The sequence below is a fragment of the Ochotona curzoniae genome, unplaced genomic scaffold (genome assembly GCF_017591425.1).
Source record: "Ochotona curzoniae isolate NIBS_2020 unplaced genomic scaffold, NIBS_Ocur_1.0 contig_883, whole genome shotgun sequence".
NCBI lineage: Eukaryota > Metazoa > Chordata > Mammalia > Lagomorpha > Ochotonidae > Ochotona > Ochotona curzoniae.
In genome coordinates, this window is record NW_024466599.1 from 26,452,665 (window position 1) to 26,467,913 (window position 15,249).

At 44.3% G+C, this 15,249-nt stretch overlaps 1 long non-coding RNA gene across 1 annotated transcript in view; it reads left to right on the forward strand.

Annotated features, from left to right (window-relative positions):
* LOC121164818 overlaps nt 1–8,872 on the forward strand; it is a 133,466-nt gene extending 124,594 nt beyond the window's left edge. Inside the window, exons 4-5 of the long non-coding RNA XR_005885166.1 lie at nt 7,851–7,934; nt 8,134–8,872. This is a non-coding gene — a long non-coding RNA (uncharacterized LOC121164818). The remainder of the gene's footprint in view (nt 1–7,850; nt 7,935–8,133) is intronic.
* The last annotated feature ends 6,377 nt before the right edge of the window (nt 8,873–15,249 follow it).

The following is a 15,249-nucleotide window of genomic DNA, read 5'->3' on the forward strand; positions in this document are numbered from 1 at the left end:
GAGAAAGTCACACTGTAAGGAGGCAACTCTCTTCTGCCTCCTTTTTTTTCCCCTCCTTCCCACGTCCTCCTTCTCTACCTTTCCCTTTTCCCACCTCCTTCTCACTTTTGTTCTTTCTTCTCCACATATCTCCCAAATTCTTAGAACCAATGGGATGCTTAAAAATGCAACTACGGGGGTAGGAGGAGGGGGCAGTGTGGTAGCATAGTGAATTAAGTTACTGCCTGCAGTGTTGGCATTCCATATAGGTGTCAGTTTGAGGCTCCACTGCTCTACTTCTAATCCAGCAACAGAAGGTGGTCCAAGATCTTGGGCTACTGCACCCACATGGGATACCTGGATAAAGCTCCTGATTCCTAGCTTTGCCATTGCCAAGCCCTAACTGCTGAGGTCATTTGGGAAGTGAACCAGCAGATGGAAGATCTCTCTTTCTCTGTCTCTCCACTCTGTAATTCAGACTTTCAAATAAATAAGCCTTTCAAAAATGCAGCTACCTTCTCCACATCTTACGAAAGCACTTTCTCTACTATATCCAAAATAGACTTTTCATACATGGCTAATATTTTGTGGGCAAATAATGGGAGGATTGGTTGGAAAAGGTAGAAAGATCTGTTGTGATGATCTAAATGTAACATCTGGGGAAAATCAAAACATCAGGTTTTGGGGATAAAGAATATTTGAGCGCTGAGCAGAAAAAAGGAACAGTTAGAGAAATAAGGGGAAAATATCAAACTAATGATCAGATAACTGAATATATGCAAACATGGTAAATGTTGAGAGGTAGAGATTCTGCTAGCAGAGGAGAAAGTTGGTTTGAGGTTATGAGAGCAGAAAGGCTTGAGCAGGAGATGTCGAATTGGCAGCCATGGATGGATGACCACCGCTCTTGTGGGCTTTTGCTTCCTGACATTGGCTAAAGCTCTTCCCTTTCACCTATTTTCTCTTTAATCTTTTGTTTTCTGAACTGTATCTTGCCACATTTTATGCATTTTAATGGCACTAGTTCATTCAATTGTGCAACACTCAGTGCGTATGAGGTAGTAGCTACACAGCTGGAGAGGCGGCATCCCTGTCCCAAGCCACCTACGGTAGACACTGGAACACAGGACTTTAACTCACTGTGACCAGTATCGGGGAGTGGGGGAAGGGGGACAGCAGGTGTAAATTCCACTGAGGCATTGCAGGAAAGGACACTGAAATTCCCCCTGGGCCAGCAGGGCAGTGTCAGAGAAGAACAAACTTTGAGGAATCTGTCTTCAGGTACAGGTACCTCTCATTTAGATCAGCCCCTGAATACTTTTTTTTTTTTTTTTTGAGACATGAAGGGTAGCATCTCTTGGAATCTTCCTGTTGGTCTCTGGGAATTTCCTTCAGAACGTTCCAGCTTTGGTATTTTGATCCACTTTTCTGAGAGCAGATCCCTGGTTCTGCCCGCTTCTCTCTCTTCTTGCTTCTCGCGAAGCATGCATGCGTCCCATAAACACACTGACTCAGAGCCTTAGAGCGAACATGCCATCCCCTTCCATCTGTTTCTTATTCACAGAAAGAAAAAGGAATCCTAACCTCCTAGCCTCTGGCCAAACTCAACGACCCTGACAGAAAAGTGCTCGAAAAGGGACAATGAAATGTTATCACTTTATAAACCATAATAACTTTCTTTTAGGAATATCTTTCTGCAGTTACAGACCATAAGAATCTGTCTCTTAGAACTTAAAAGTGAAACACTAAAGTTTCTGATAAAAGGACTTTTTCAATCAGTGGAAATGATATTCTGGGAAATAAATTAAGGCAGTTCTAAGATCAAATGGGTTTAGTAAGTGCTGGGGAGGCTATACTTTGAGCCTTGTTGCATCCTAGCTCAGAGGAAAACCCACTGTAGGGAGAGTGTGCATGTACCATCCCTGCATTTCTAGAAGGAGATTTTGTGATAAGTTCTGTCTATTGGATTTCCTCATCTACACGAATGAATTAAGCAGAGCAGATATATTGGTGTTTTAATGGATGACTGAGGTCAGTTTGCAGCTACGATATTACTGCAAGCACTGATTCTGAGGTTAGGAAAGTGGGTGTCTATGCATTTAATTTTCAGAAAGTATAAATTGGATGATCAAAATGACAAAAAGTAGAAAATTAGTGACAGCCCCCTTGGGTAATCAAAGGAAGGTGACTTTAAAAGTTTAGGGGGAGTTGGGCCCGGCAGCGTGGCCTAGTGGCTTAAGTCCTTGCCTTGAATGCGCCCAGGATTCCATATGGGCACCGGTTCTTATCCCGGCAGCTCCACTTCCCATCCAGCTACCTGCTTGTGGCCTGGGAAAACAGTTGAGGACGGCCCAATGCTTTGGGACCCTGCACCCGTGTGGGACACCCGGAAGAGTTTCCTGGTTCCCGGCTTTGGATTGGCGCAGTACCTGCTGTTGCGGTCGCTTGGGGAGTGAATCATTGGATGGAAGATCTTCCTCGCTGTCTCTCCTCCTCTCTATATATCTGACTCTGTAATAAAAATAAATAAATCTTTAAAAAAAAAGCTTAGGGGATGTCTTTTCCTTCTTCATTTCAACTGTGATAACAAAATGAGAGTAAAATCATGACATGAAGACTACATGACTGCCCAGTGCAGGAGGCAAGACCACAACTTTGACATCCTTGAGCATCCTAACTTACAGAATGGAAAAGGATAGAGGAAGAGGAGAAAAGGGTGAGTGGGCCTTTTTAAGGTTTACTTATTTCTAATGTGAAAGCAAACTTACAGAGAGGAGAGACAAACAGAAAGACTTTCTGTCTGCAGGCTCACCCCCAAAGGGACTACAGTAGCTGGAGCTGAGCCGATATGAGGTCAGGAGCCAGGAGCTTCTTCCAGATCTCTGACATGGGTCCCAAGGTGTGGGCCTTCTTCTACTGCTTTCCCAAGCCACAAACAGAGAGCTGGATGAGAAGTGGGGCCACCAGGACACGAACTGGCAACCATACAGGATCGCAGTGCATGCAAGGCGAGGATTTAACCACTGAGTCATTGTGCCAGGCCCAGGGAAAATTGGCCTTATCACCAGGTTTCTGGGGGGAGAAAGTGAATTGTTTTTTGTGGGTTCCCACAGGAGAGGATGAGGTGGAGATGCTGCCTTCTAAAACCCATCTTGGAAGAGGGGAAGGATCATTTTTCGAGGCTGTGCTCTCTTGTGGAATGTTTCATTTGCTCACGTCAGTTACTGGTAGCTGGCTCACCCCCAGGAAAGCTAAAACAGGGGACGGGGTAGCAGCTGAGTAGAGGTGGTCTCTCCATCCTACCTTGTGCAAGGGTGGTGGATGCTTGGGGATTTCCCATGGACTGGAGGCTCAGACTGTTTTAGGTTTGTGATGAGGAGTGTTTGGTTAAACCCTCCATAGCCCCTTGCCTCCTAGTATTCATGTATAACCCCCCTCCCTTATCAACTGGACTTGCTGGTTTCTATCTGGGGACTAGAGTGACAAAAATGATAAGACATCTGCTTTGTGATAACTTAGATCTTGGGAGTCTTTCTCTGTGGCCATCTCAGCTTGTATGCTGTGATGAAGTGCCTGTCACATGACCAAGACCTGGGGGTGCATTCCAGCTCAAAGTCAGCAAAGAGCTAAGGCCCTCTGTTCAACAGTGCACAAGGAATCACATCCTAATAGCAACCATGTGAGTGAACCGTGAAGCCTTGAGGATGACTGTGGTGCCCCAGCCTTGTGGAGGACACAGCTCTCAGCCAGGTTGCATTCCTGACCCACAGACCTTGCCAGATAGTAAATGTAGACTCTGTTAGGCTGTGACACTTTGGCTGATCTGTTACACAGCAATAGCTAGCCAATACAATTCCTACCCTGAAGGGTAGCTTGGAGGGATCACAGCACCCAGTCAGTGTTGAGTGCACCAGCAGGCAAGACAAAGTGAGGACTAAAGATTGGCAGCCGTAGGCATGGGAAGCACCCCTGGAGTCAGGGTGATAGAGCAGAGGAGCCCTCGCACAGCCCTTGAACTTATCCGTGAGAAAACACTAGATGGCAAAACACAACACGCCTCCCAGGGTCCTCTGTCCCTTGCCCCATTCCTCATAGCAGCCCCACCAGAGCTGAGACTCCAATTATGTGACAGATGCCTGCCTGAGCAGAGCAGCCTGAAATAGGTTCCAGGTGGAGAAGAGAAGGTTTTGTTCTCACTTGGGCATAGATACTAATCCCTATGTATTTGGGGCTGGATAATTTCTGTTAATGATTTGTGTCTTTACTTTGTGACTTAAAGTGGCTAGAGAGGCTTGTGTTTATTCTCAGGAACTTGAGAAGATTGCCTCTGCTCAGGGCATGTTTAGAATAAAGTATGTTTTGGTATGTCACTAATCGCACTTCTGTGCTTTACTGTTTACAAATATATTTTAAGTTTTTGAATATTGTTAGATTAGTTATGTGGTACTCCTAGTAATATCATTGCATTACTTAATAATTTCAGCCCATCATTTATTATAATTAGTTATTTTGCTTAAGGACCAGGAACATATCAGATTTTTAAAAAGTTTATGTGCAGCTTCTTGGGACTTTTGATTCAAATGTTTAGAAGTTCAAACCTTGATGACAGGGCAGAGCACAGAGGATGTCCAAGGAAGTGAAGTACTCTGTAGGATCACCCATAGTCTTGCACGCTGTTATGCATTGGTCACAACCCACAGAATGGTCAACACCCAGAATAAACCCTTATAGAAACCTCAGCCTTTGAGTGTTTTCATGTAGCCTCATTAACTGTATCACTTGGTGTAGGGTTTCAGTAATGGGGAGGTTGTGCTATATGGGGATAGGGAGTATATACGAATATTCTATACTCCTTCTCCCATTCTGCAGTAAGTCTAAACCATTGTAAAACATTTTTTTGTTTGTTTTTGCTTAAAAACAAAAATTAGCTCTTTCCCTACTTTGCTGGGTATGCGATGAGTGACTAAATATGTAATAAACTTGTAACATCCCCAGATAACAAGGAAAAACACTTGCTTATATTTCAGTTTGTGAATTGGCTTTTATTATTGAGTGCTTTTGGAGTCAACAATGAAAGTAGAGAGAAGTAAAATCGCTGAGGGAGAGTACTCAGGGGAAAGAAAACAGAATGTAGGGAGTCTGGCCAAACAGAAAAAAAAGGGAAAATACCTGCACAGTTACAGACAGCATCTTTTAATTAGACGAGGTGGTAAGCCAGCCAAATACTTCCACTGCCCTCCTCTGCCCTGGGCCCAGTTAAACCGGCCTCGATGGATGCTTGCCCATGGCCCCTTGCCCTCTTGTTTGGACTTGGGTTTGGCCAGTGGGAGGAAGTCCCATGATCGCTTGCTGCCATTCCCCTCTTCCTTGGCTCTGCTTAAAGGACACCATGTTCCTCAGTGGTCACAACTCCTGTTGGACTGCCTCCTTTCATGCCTGCTGCTCTCACTAATCTCTGAGAATGGTATTCCTGCTCCCTATGTCATCTGGCTAGTAGTGGGAATAGCTTCCTGCTATTGCCAGTGTTTAGCTTCCCCATCACCCACTGTGGTTCTTTTAATGCTGCCCCCACCTCAGTGAAGAATCACTCCAGCAAAATCTCTCTGAAATCCTCAGCTAAGCAAGTGATAGTTCTCCTTTAAGGAGCCTGGTTAACACAGGTAGGAACAAACTGCAAGCAAGAGAGATGTAAACACTTAAATGAAGTTTGTCTGTCTGGTTTGTCATTGCAGTTTGTGCGTTCTGCATTGATCCTTGCCTGAGACCTTGACTTGCCTATTTTTGCTTTCTGTGGCATTTAACAGCAGGTGCTCATGTGACCTTGTTCCAGTATTTTCAAGTTTGGCCACTGGAAAGGCCTGTGAACAATGTTCCCTTTGCTGGTTGTTCTTGAACTACCCCTTGCTACATAAATGACACCAGGGCCTTGAATCTGGCCTCTGACTTCCTGAGTACCCTTGGCAATGGCTCTTTGCATTCTATATGTACCTAACCCAGCCATGCCAGTGGAATTCTACACTTTGAAGTCTGGATTCCGTGATTGTAAGTTTTGTGAAGAAAATTAGTGATAAGCAAATACGGTCAAACCCACAAAATCACCTGCTAACCAATATGGGCTAGAATGAAGTTTCCTCCAAACACCAGTGCTAAGTCAAACCTCAGATGAATGTCAAGTGGGACAAATAAACCCTCTGTGCCAGGAAGGTTAACAGATTCCGACCTTATGGAAAAAAGAATGGTAGTCAATTCTATACCTGGGCCCTGTCCAGAAGGAAAGCTGTGTCTTCTGGCATAAGAGCAAATTGCCCAACCTGGGACCTGCTTGCAGGCTTTTGTCTTATTAATTTCTGTGGCAGTTTGCCTAAAATGAGGGGGTACGCATGCACGCACGTGCACATGCATACACACACACACACACACTTCCAAAGGTTGGTGTTCCAGATAAACTGAAATTTATATTGATAGTCCAAAATCTATTATTATTCTCATATCATAATGCTGTTGCTGGTTAATAGCTAAATCAATATCACTACAAGAGTAAAACTTTGGGGCTGGCACAATGGCTCAACTGACTAACCTTGTGCCTGTAAGTACTGCCATCCTATAAAGGTTCATGTCCTGGCTGCTCTACTTTCCATCCAGCTCCCTGCTGGTGGCTAGAGAAATCACTGAACCCTGCCCTAAGTCCTTGTACCTGCACCCACATGGGAGATCAAGAAGAAGCTCCTGGCTCTTGGCTCCAGGTCAGCTCAGCTCTGACCTTTGTGGCCATTTGCAGAGTGAACCAGTGGAATGGAAGATCTTTTTGTTTCTCCTTCTTTGTAAATCTTCCTTGCCAATGAAAACAAATCAATCTTTTTTAAAAAATGTAACTACTTGCTTAAGAACTAGAGGCTCTGCTTTCCACAAACAGATTTGTGGGGCCACTTGGGTTAGTTTTATTTTCTCCTCTTTGGGATTGTACATCCTGGCTCTGGGATTAAGCATAGCCACATGGATGAGTATAGTTGATGAAATGTGAGAGAAAGTGGCAGCTGTCACTGAAAAGACATAGCGTCCCATGAATTTTACATATATCCCTTTCCTTTTGCCCCGGTACCTAGCAAGACTTCTGGTAGTGGCAGCTCCATTAGACTGGGACCAAACCTGTGGGCTAGGAGAACAGAACCTCTGTAAGTCTGAGATGTGTCCATATTGCGTGAATATAATACAACTCTGTTGATTGGGGCAGTGAAATTATGGGTTAGTTGTCTACTACATAACTGAGCCCAGACAGAAGTTACAAGCTCCTGAGAACTGCATCCTACACATAATCTTAGCCAAAAGGCAATGATAACTACATCCTAAAACATCTTATGTGATAGTCCCACAGGAACATTGGATGAAGAGTATTGATACTCCTCAATCGGGACAATGAGAGTATTAATTGTGGGTTGCCTTTCTGATCAAGAACTATGTGGGAAACAAACTAAGAAGACCATATATAGCATATAGATGCTGTAGCTAGAAATAATGTTATATGAGAAAAAAATCTTTATACATCTGTATAAATAGAAACGGGGACTAGTGTTGCAGTGTATCTGTTTAAGCTGCTGCTTGCAATGCTGGCACCCCATATCAGAGTGCTATTCAAGTTCAGCTGCTCTGCTATTGATTCAACTTTCTCCTCGTTGCAGCTGGGAAGGCAGCCAAAGATGGTCCAAGTACTAAGGCCTTGCCACTCATGTGTGGGGGAGCAGGCTGGAATTCCTCCTACAAAAGGTTAATATAATTTTCAGCAGTCTTATGCAGTGTACACTGCTTCTGTGGTATGTCCCAATCCTTCCATGTCACTTTTTTTTTTTTTTTTGCTATTTTGCTTGCTTTCTTAGGCTTTGGAGAGCTTTGGAGAAGATTGAAAATTGGAGATGAGGAGTGGACCCAATTCAGATGATCAACATCTCTTCAAAAAGTTGGTATGATTTTCTTTTATGATGAATATTCCTGTAGGCTTCTAAAAGCAACTCAAGCTTCATTAAATACCATATCTGTTTCAGGTCATGGCTTCTGAATGGTTGAGGGATTCCTTGAGTGCTTTTGTTGTGCACACTTATGGAGCAGGGACTATTGTCTGGGCCACTTCCTCATCAGGTTTGTTTTTCTTTTCCCATTCAGTATCACTGGATTCCACTCAAGGCAGAGAAATTTAACAATGGAATACCTTGAACCCAGGTACTTCAATAAGGATGTGGATGTTGCAAGCAGCACCTTACCTGCAGTGCCAAACATCTGTCCCTCCCTGATTCTACAAGCTTGAAAGGTACAGTTGAATAGAAGACCCTACTTCTATGTTGGAAAGCAAAGAATCAAAAATAATCTGGGAATGGAAAGGTAGTGTGGCCTCAGTCAGCATTCATTCATTACTGTCTTATTTTTCTGACTGGATCCTAGGCTACTGTGTTAGAGAAGAACACACTCTTTGAAGCTTGCAACTTGATTGTAAATACTAGCATTGGAGAGATGCTGTAACTGGAAATTAATTCTATAATCAGAGCAGTCATTCTGGTCAGCTCCTTTGGCTGTATGAGATGGTAACTCAGTCCCTGCCTGAGCCTGAGTAAAATATGTAAGAGCATAGGGTTCTGCACATCCTGTCCTCTGTCACCACAGTGGACTCAAGTGCATGGTGTGTGTGTGTTGAATATTTATACATGTTACATGTTTCTGATCAATAAAATCAATGTGAATATTTACACACGTTACATGTTACCTGGAGAGACCAATGGCTTTAAGAGCCCCAAGAAGATAGACAATGGAGAGATTAACTTGTGGGGCAGAAAGTAGCCAAGAAACAGACCTAAAAGTTCTACCAAAATGTGGAGACACAAAGGGCCTGTGGTTCACTATCAGACATCAACGTTTAAAGATGAGACACCTGACTTTTTCTTTTTGCCTAGGACAACATTTGGCACCTTGGTAGAAGTTAAAATCAATCCTTTTAAAAATACATGCCTTAGATTGGCTCAGGTAATCATGTGAACGAGAAGGACTGGAATGAGAAAGAGCGTAACTTTTAGAAGGAAAAAAGGGACAGGAAAACTGGCTGAGGAATGTTTGGTGAGGATGGGCAGAGGAACAGAGAAGTGATACACCAAGGGATCAGAAAGATTTGGAAATATTTGGCTCTGGATCTGTGCCAACACCACGTCTTCCCTGTGCTTGTGTAGAGCACTCAGGTTAGAACTCAGAGATGTGCGATCCATTGTCACTTACTCTAACTTCCCTCCAGGTAAGAACTAGAAAGAGCACCACCCGCTCTGCTGCCATCTCAGGGAGGTGGGAACTTGCAGGAAATAGCGCTCTACAAAGCCAGGCTCCTCTGTAGGGTAAGTGATTCTACATACAAGGGGTTCCAGGAAAGGCAGGGAAACCCTCATCCATCCCACTGCTGGACTGTGGCAGAAATTGAAAGGCCAAACCCTAGCATCTGTGACCTTTTAAGTAGTTTCCAAATATTATGCCAGTAACAGGGCAGCTAAGTTTTTGAGAGCAGTTTCAGTATCCCAGGAGGGCAGTGTCACTCACGGGTTTGTGATGGTCACTAGATTACCAACGGTGTCTGAGAATCTTTGTCCTTATAAATGTCAGCAGGGCTTTCCCTCCCAAGGACAGTATCCAGCCCGAGTCTGTTTTGTTTGGATGGCGTTAGCTGATGTTCTGTGACAACTAGTTCAGGATGTTTTATAAGCAATTAGCCTGACAGTCTGATGAACGAGGCTAACATTTGGGTATCATCTGCACTGCAATGAAAGACACATGATCATTTTTGACAGAAACAATCACTGGCAACGTGGAAATGGAGCAGCCAGAGCCTGTGGACCCATGCTGTCTACAGATGCAGGGCCAAGCCGAAATCCCATGGAAATCAGGCCTGGCAGCATGGGTGATTGTACTGGTCTGAGTGTTAACTGGGAACTGCGGAGCACACGACATAATTTAGAAAAACCTATGATTTCTGGACTGAATCAGAGAGAGGATGGCAAGTCCAATTGTTCCAACAGTAAAATGACAAGGCCAGCCTTGGATCTAGCATTTTCGGTTCACAGAATAGTTTTTTATTGTTGTTGAAGTTTCACATTCTATTTTATACTTTAATACATTTTAGAAAGATATATAATTCACACATTATAAATGTTACCTGTTTAAAAAGTTTAAGTCAGTAGATATTAGCATGTACACAAATATGTGCAATCATCATACTTACATGGTATTTTCATCACTCCAGGAGGAAAACCAATACTTGCAGTGTTTTCCTATTCTGTCTCCCCAAGTCTTTGCCAACTGCTAATCTATTTTCCATCTCTATGAATTTACCTATTTTAGATATTTTATGTAAAAGATATCATATAATATATAATCTGTGTTTGGTTTATTTCATTTGGAATAATGTTTTCTGAGACTTACCTACATTGTAGCATGAAATTTGGGGGAAGAGGGTGCTGTCACTCGGCAAATGGGTAGGCTGGGTGGCTTGCAGAATAGGTGGAACAGTATGAGTGGGCACTACCTGTACAGGTGTCTGAGACTGTGACTGCAAGAGAAATGCTGGCTTCTTTCTAGCAACAAAGTCTAGCTATGCTGTGGAGGAGGTACTTGTGTTACTAACCACTGTGACGGAGAGACTGATATAGCTCTTAGTAAGAAAACATCAGGTCCTCTGGGCCCGGTGGCGTGACCTAGTGGCTAAGGTCCTCGCCTTGAACGTGCCCAGGATCCCATATGGGCACTGGTTCTTATCCCGGCAGCTTTACTTCCCATCCAGTTCCCTGCTTGTGGCCTGGGAAAGCAATCGAGGATGGCCCAAAGCTTTGGGATCCTGCACCTGTGTGGGAGACCTGGAAGAGGTTCCTGGCTCCTGGCTCTGGGTCGGCACAGCACTGGCCGTTGCGGTCACTTGGGGAGTGAATCATTGGATGGAAAATCTTCCTTGCTGTCTCTCTTCCTCTCTATATATCTGACTCTGTAATAAAAATAAATAAATCTTAAAAAAAAATCAGGCCCTCCTCCCCTCTCTGCCCGAGAAAGAAGGTTCGGATCCTCGCTGTACCCAACATATTGTAAAACTGCTCTGAAGGATACAAGGTTGCTGCTGCATATGGCCTTGGCTCTCTAGGACTTCATAGATGAGCTCAATGAATAAGATGCACACATGATGCAAAATTGTACTAACCAAGTACCAAATTGTGCAGCTTAAGTTATAGGTCTGCATAGGAACCAGAGCAGTCAGTATGGGCTGCAAATGTTCAAGGGAATCCTGCATTCATAGTCTCCCCTGGGCAGACTGTCTCTAGGCTGAATCAGCTCTAGTTGTGCATGCGTAATTCGTCGTGGGAGGGCAGAAGCATTTACCTTGTCTCTTCTACCCCAGGCAATGTCTTTCACATAAGTCCCAACATATGAACCTTGCTGGGGCAACGGGAGGATTAGTTCCACTCATTTGTCACTTAGAGCCTAGGGAGCTGGTGGACACCTGGGCCTGGTGCTGGGACCCCAGGAAGAGCAGTGGATCACCTGAACAAGTCACGCCACCTTCTAGACTACAATCTCAGAAAGGAACAAACCTTTCTGGACACCAGATGCCTCCATGCTTTGCTTTCTTCCTGGCATCTGACTCACGTGCAATGAGTTAAGCACAGCTTCAAACCAAAGAGTTCTGCAGCTGAATCTAGGGCCACGGAGATGTAGCTGAATCAGTGTTTTTTTCCCCACCCTTAATTTAATTCAGCCCAGCAGGATGAGGCAGGAAATCAGGAAGCTGAGGAACCCATGGTGAATGCGAGAAAGGAGAGTTCTGGTTCAGCTTAAAGTTAAAGCAACAGCAGGGTTAGAGGAGGCATTATGCAAATTGGCATCTTGTTTCTGCAGCAGAAGCACAGACCGGCTGGGTTAACAGACACAGGAGATATTTGAGCTGCATGGGGGGCAGGGGGGTTGTTCCAACAGTCCTATTTGAATTTCCTAGAAACCAGTGCTCCTATCATTCCCCCCAAAGAAAACAGAAAGGAGGCTTGGCCTTCTCATCACAGCTGCTCAATTTAAGAGTTGGTTAGCAGTAGTATAGCAGTTTAAAAAATGACGTTTCTGTAATAACATATAATAATCTATAGCAGATACATTCAAGACCAGTGTTCAAAGCCAGCTACATATGGCATCGAAAATATTTCTTAGATTGTTCAAATCCAACACTTGAAACTAAATGGATCTGGCATAAACCTCCAAGTAGGGTGGAGGCATAGGGGTGGACCTCCAGCATGTTGGAGATTCCACGTGCGGTGGCCCCCCCAAGGGACTGGCTTTTGAAGACCCTCTCAAATGTTTGGAAAGGCCTTTGAAAAGCAAGTTAAAAATCCAATATTTCATGGGAGCATACTGTGAGTGACAGGCACTATTTTGAGTATTTCACATGTATTAATGCCTTTAGTGCTCAGAACAACCTTATGGGCAATAGAAGTTACTCATATATTTCAGAAAAGGGAAAGAAAAACAGGACAGAAGAAAAAGAAAGCGGTAAAGTGAAAGGAGGCATCTCACAGAAAGAAGGATCTGAAAAACAGCAAGTAGAAGTTTTTTACACTCCTTAGGCAACTTTTGTCTGGGTTTGAATTGATATTAAGATAAATATTTAGCAGAAATGTCTCTTTAAAGAAAAGGAGCAGACGAAGGTGCAGAGAGTTTAAGCAATTTGCTCTTGGCCTCCTGACACCAACAAGTGGAGCCAGGATTTCAGATTAGTGTTTGGGGAGAGATTGACAGAAGGGAGATAGAGAGATGAACATATGATTCGTTTTTCTAGTGATTATTTTGGCCCCCTCTCCATTAAACTCCCTCCATTCCCCTTCCTCTCCTGAAATCCCTCAAGGTGGTATTGGGAGTTGGGGGAACTTGGAAGGTGATTGGGCGCTCAGGTCAGAGCTCAGGTGAGTGCAATTAGCATCCTTATAAAGCAGCCATAGGCGGGCGTGCCCTCTCACTCTCCACCAAAAGAGGACTCTGAGATGGTGGCCAGCTCTGCACCAGGAAGAGGGCCCTCCTTGGACGCGGCGTCTGTTGGCATCCTGACCTTGACTGTCCCAGCCTCCAGAATGGTGAGAAAGGGATGCTGTTCTCCTGTTGCATTCAGACACTGTAGATGACCGCAAGGAAGCCAGGACCCCTCTGTCTGTTTGAAAGTGGTTCTTGGACAGCAAAACAGGAGTGAGAACTCAGGCTCTGGACTGCCCACATGCTTTGTTGAACAGGGGGCCTGGGCTTAGAGAGGAACCTTTTCTGGAAACCCTGCTGTTAACATCTTGCTGCTTGCTTCCCCCTCTGCTCACCTGCTTGCTATTACTCGGAAAAGTTTGCTCACTGGTGAGAATAAATGGAAATCCAGATTATTAGGAATGTTTCCCACGGAAATGACACCTCCTTTAGTCCCACAGAAGTTCATAAATTGTCCAGCTGTGCCAGCACATAGTTACAGGGTGTGGAAGCCAACTGGCATTCTGAATGGAACAAGTGGAAAATCTTGGCTGTGGAAGCCAAAGGGAATTCTTCAGCTTAATTAAGAAAGCACTCTGTAATATTGAAGGTGTAGGTAGAGAAGGCAAGACCTGGTTTCTGACTTCATTAAAATAAACCCTGCTTAATTAGAACTTAGTTCACACAGAGTGGAAAAGATTAAGAGAAAAGCCCGTGGAATTTGGTCCAGTCTGGGAACTGAAATTCCCTGGTCCTGTTCCTGCCCATGAGAGCAGTGCTGTACTTGGTAGTTTTATGTGTAGCAATCTGGATATGCTTCCCGAGGGACTAAGAACGCATTATGTGCAGCTTCTAGGGGAAATGGATGTTAAGTGTATTTTTGAAATATGACCTAATGGGCCCTTTTCCCTTAAAGTCTCTGATTTAATAAATATGGAACATCTTCTCAACCAAGAGCATGTTTACAATAATTCTTACTCTCTGGCTATCTGTAAAAATCAACTCAGTAAAGTATGCAGGACACAATGTTACTCAGGTTGAATAACTTCATATTAATGAAATGTAAATAAAGGCCAAGAAAGGGAAATTGTAGAAATCCAAATAAACGTCCTTAATGTGATTTTTTTTTTTTTTGTCTTTCCAAACAGTTCCTTGAGTTCACTTTCTTCTGTGGTCATGTCTCCAGCATCTGTCGGTGATAACCTTTGGATGCTTCTCCACATTTCAGCAACAAACACTCCCCTCTTGGGTTCTTGTTTGCCACATCAGCTAGATGGAAATCCTAGAGGAATTTAGGAAGAAACATTCAATTGTTTGATGATAAACATGGCAAATCCCATGTGACTCGGCTAATGTGTACACATGAACCCAAGAACACTGCGGTTTGAATTGTTAGCCGCAAAATTGGGACTCAACGGCACCCAGCAGGCAGCCTGCAAATGCGTGTGGGATGGGCACAGCTGAGCTGGGTTCCTAACCTGAAAAGTTTTAGATGACATGGAAGAGATTAAGGGATGTGAGAATGGATATTTTCTAGGATGGTGGTTGTTTTGTTCTTGGCCGAAGAACGTGGCTGTGGGACAGTGTTTTATAAAATGACTGCAAACAAGTTACTGTGGTTACATTGTGGTTGCTGACAGGGACTGACCCTTCTCTGTCCCTTGTCCATGCAGTGTGAATTTGGGAAACCGATTGCAGTTTTCCTTTCTGTGCTGACTGGCCAGAGACCCCATTAGCGAGGCCCATGTGCCAGGAAAATTCTCTCCTGGTAAAGTCCTTTCTGTTTCGGGATTGTGTGAGATCCACCACCTGGTCCTCAGAAGGTGTGGGGTCGTCTTCGCATTATGAGGGATTGAAGGCTGAGACCTTTGCTGGCAAATTTCTTTCCACTCCTAGCAGCTGAAACACTGACAGGTGGCCAGGAGCAGTGGCCAGGCAGGGGGATGACTGTGGGATGGCTGGCTGTACCACCCCGAGCAGCATGTCCTCCTTGGGTCAGCAGTGATGTGGACAGACAGGGAAATGGGATAGAGATTTGCACCTGTGAACCCCGGAGGAGTGCTGGCGCTGTTCACCAGAAACTGCTGCTGATCAACAACAGGACAGTCACACATCGTTTTGCTTTTCAGTATGTTGTCGAGTTGATCACTGGCAGCTTCTCAAAATGTGTACGGTTGAGAATGGGCTTCATTTCTCACGACTCCTGCCATGACTCGGCTAAGATGTTAATGACGAAAAGTGTTGAGGCCCAAGAGCTCTGTGTGAGCTGCA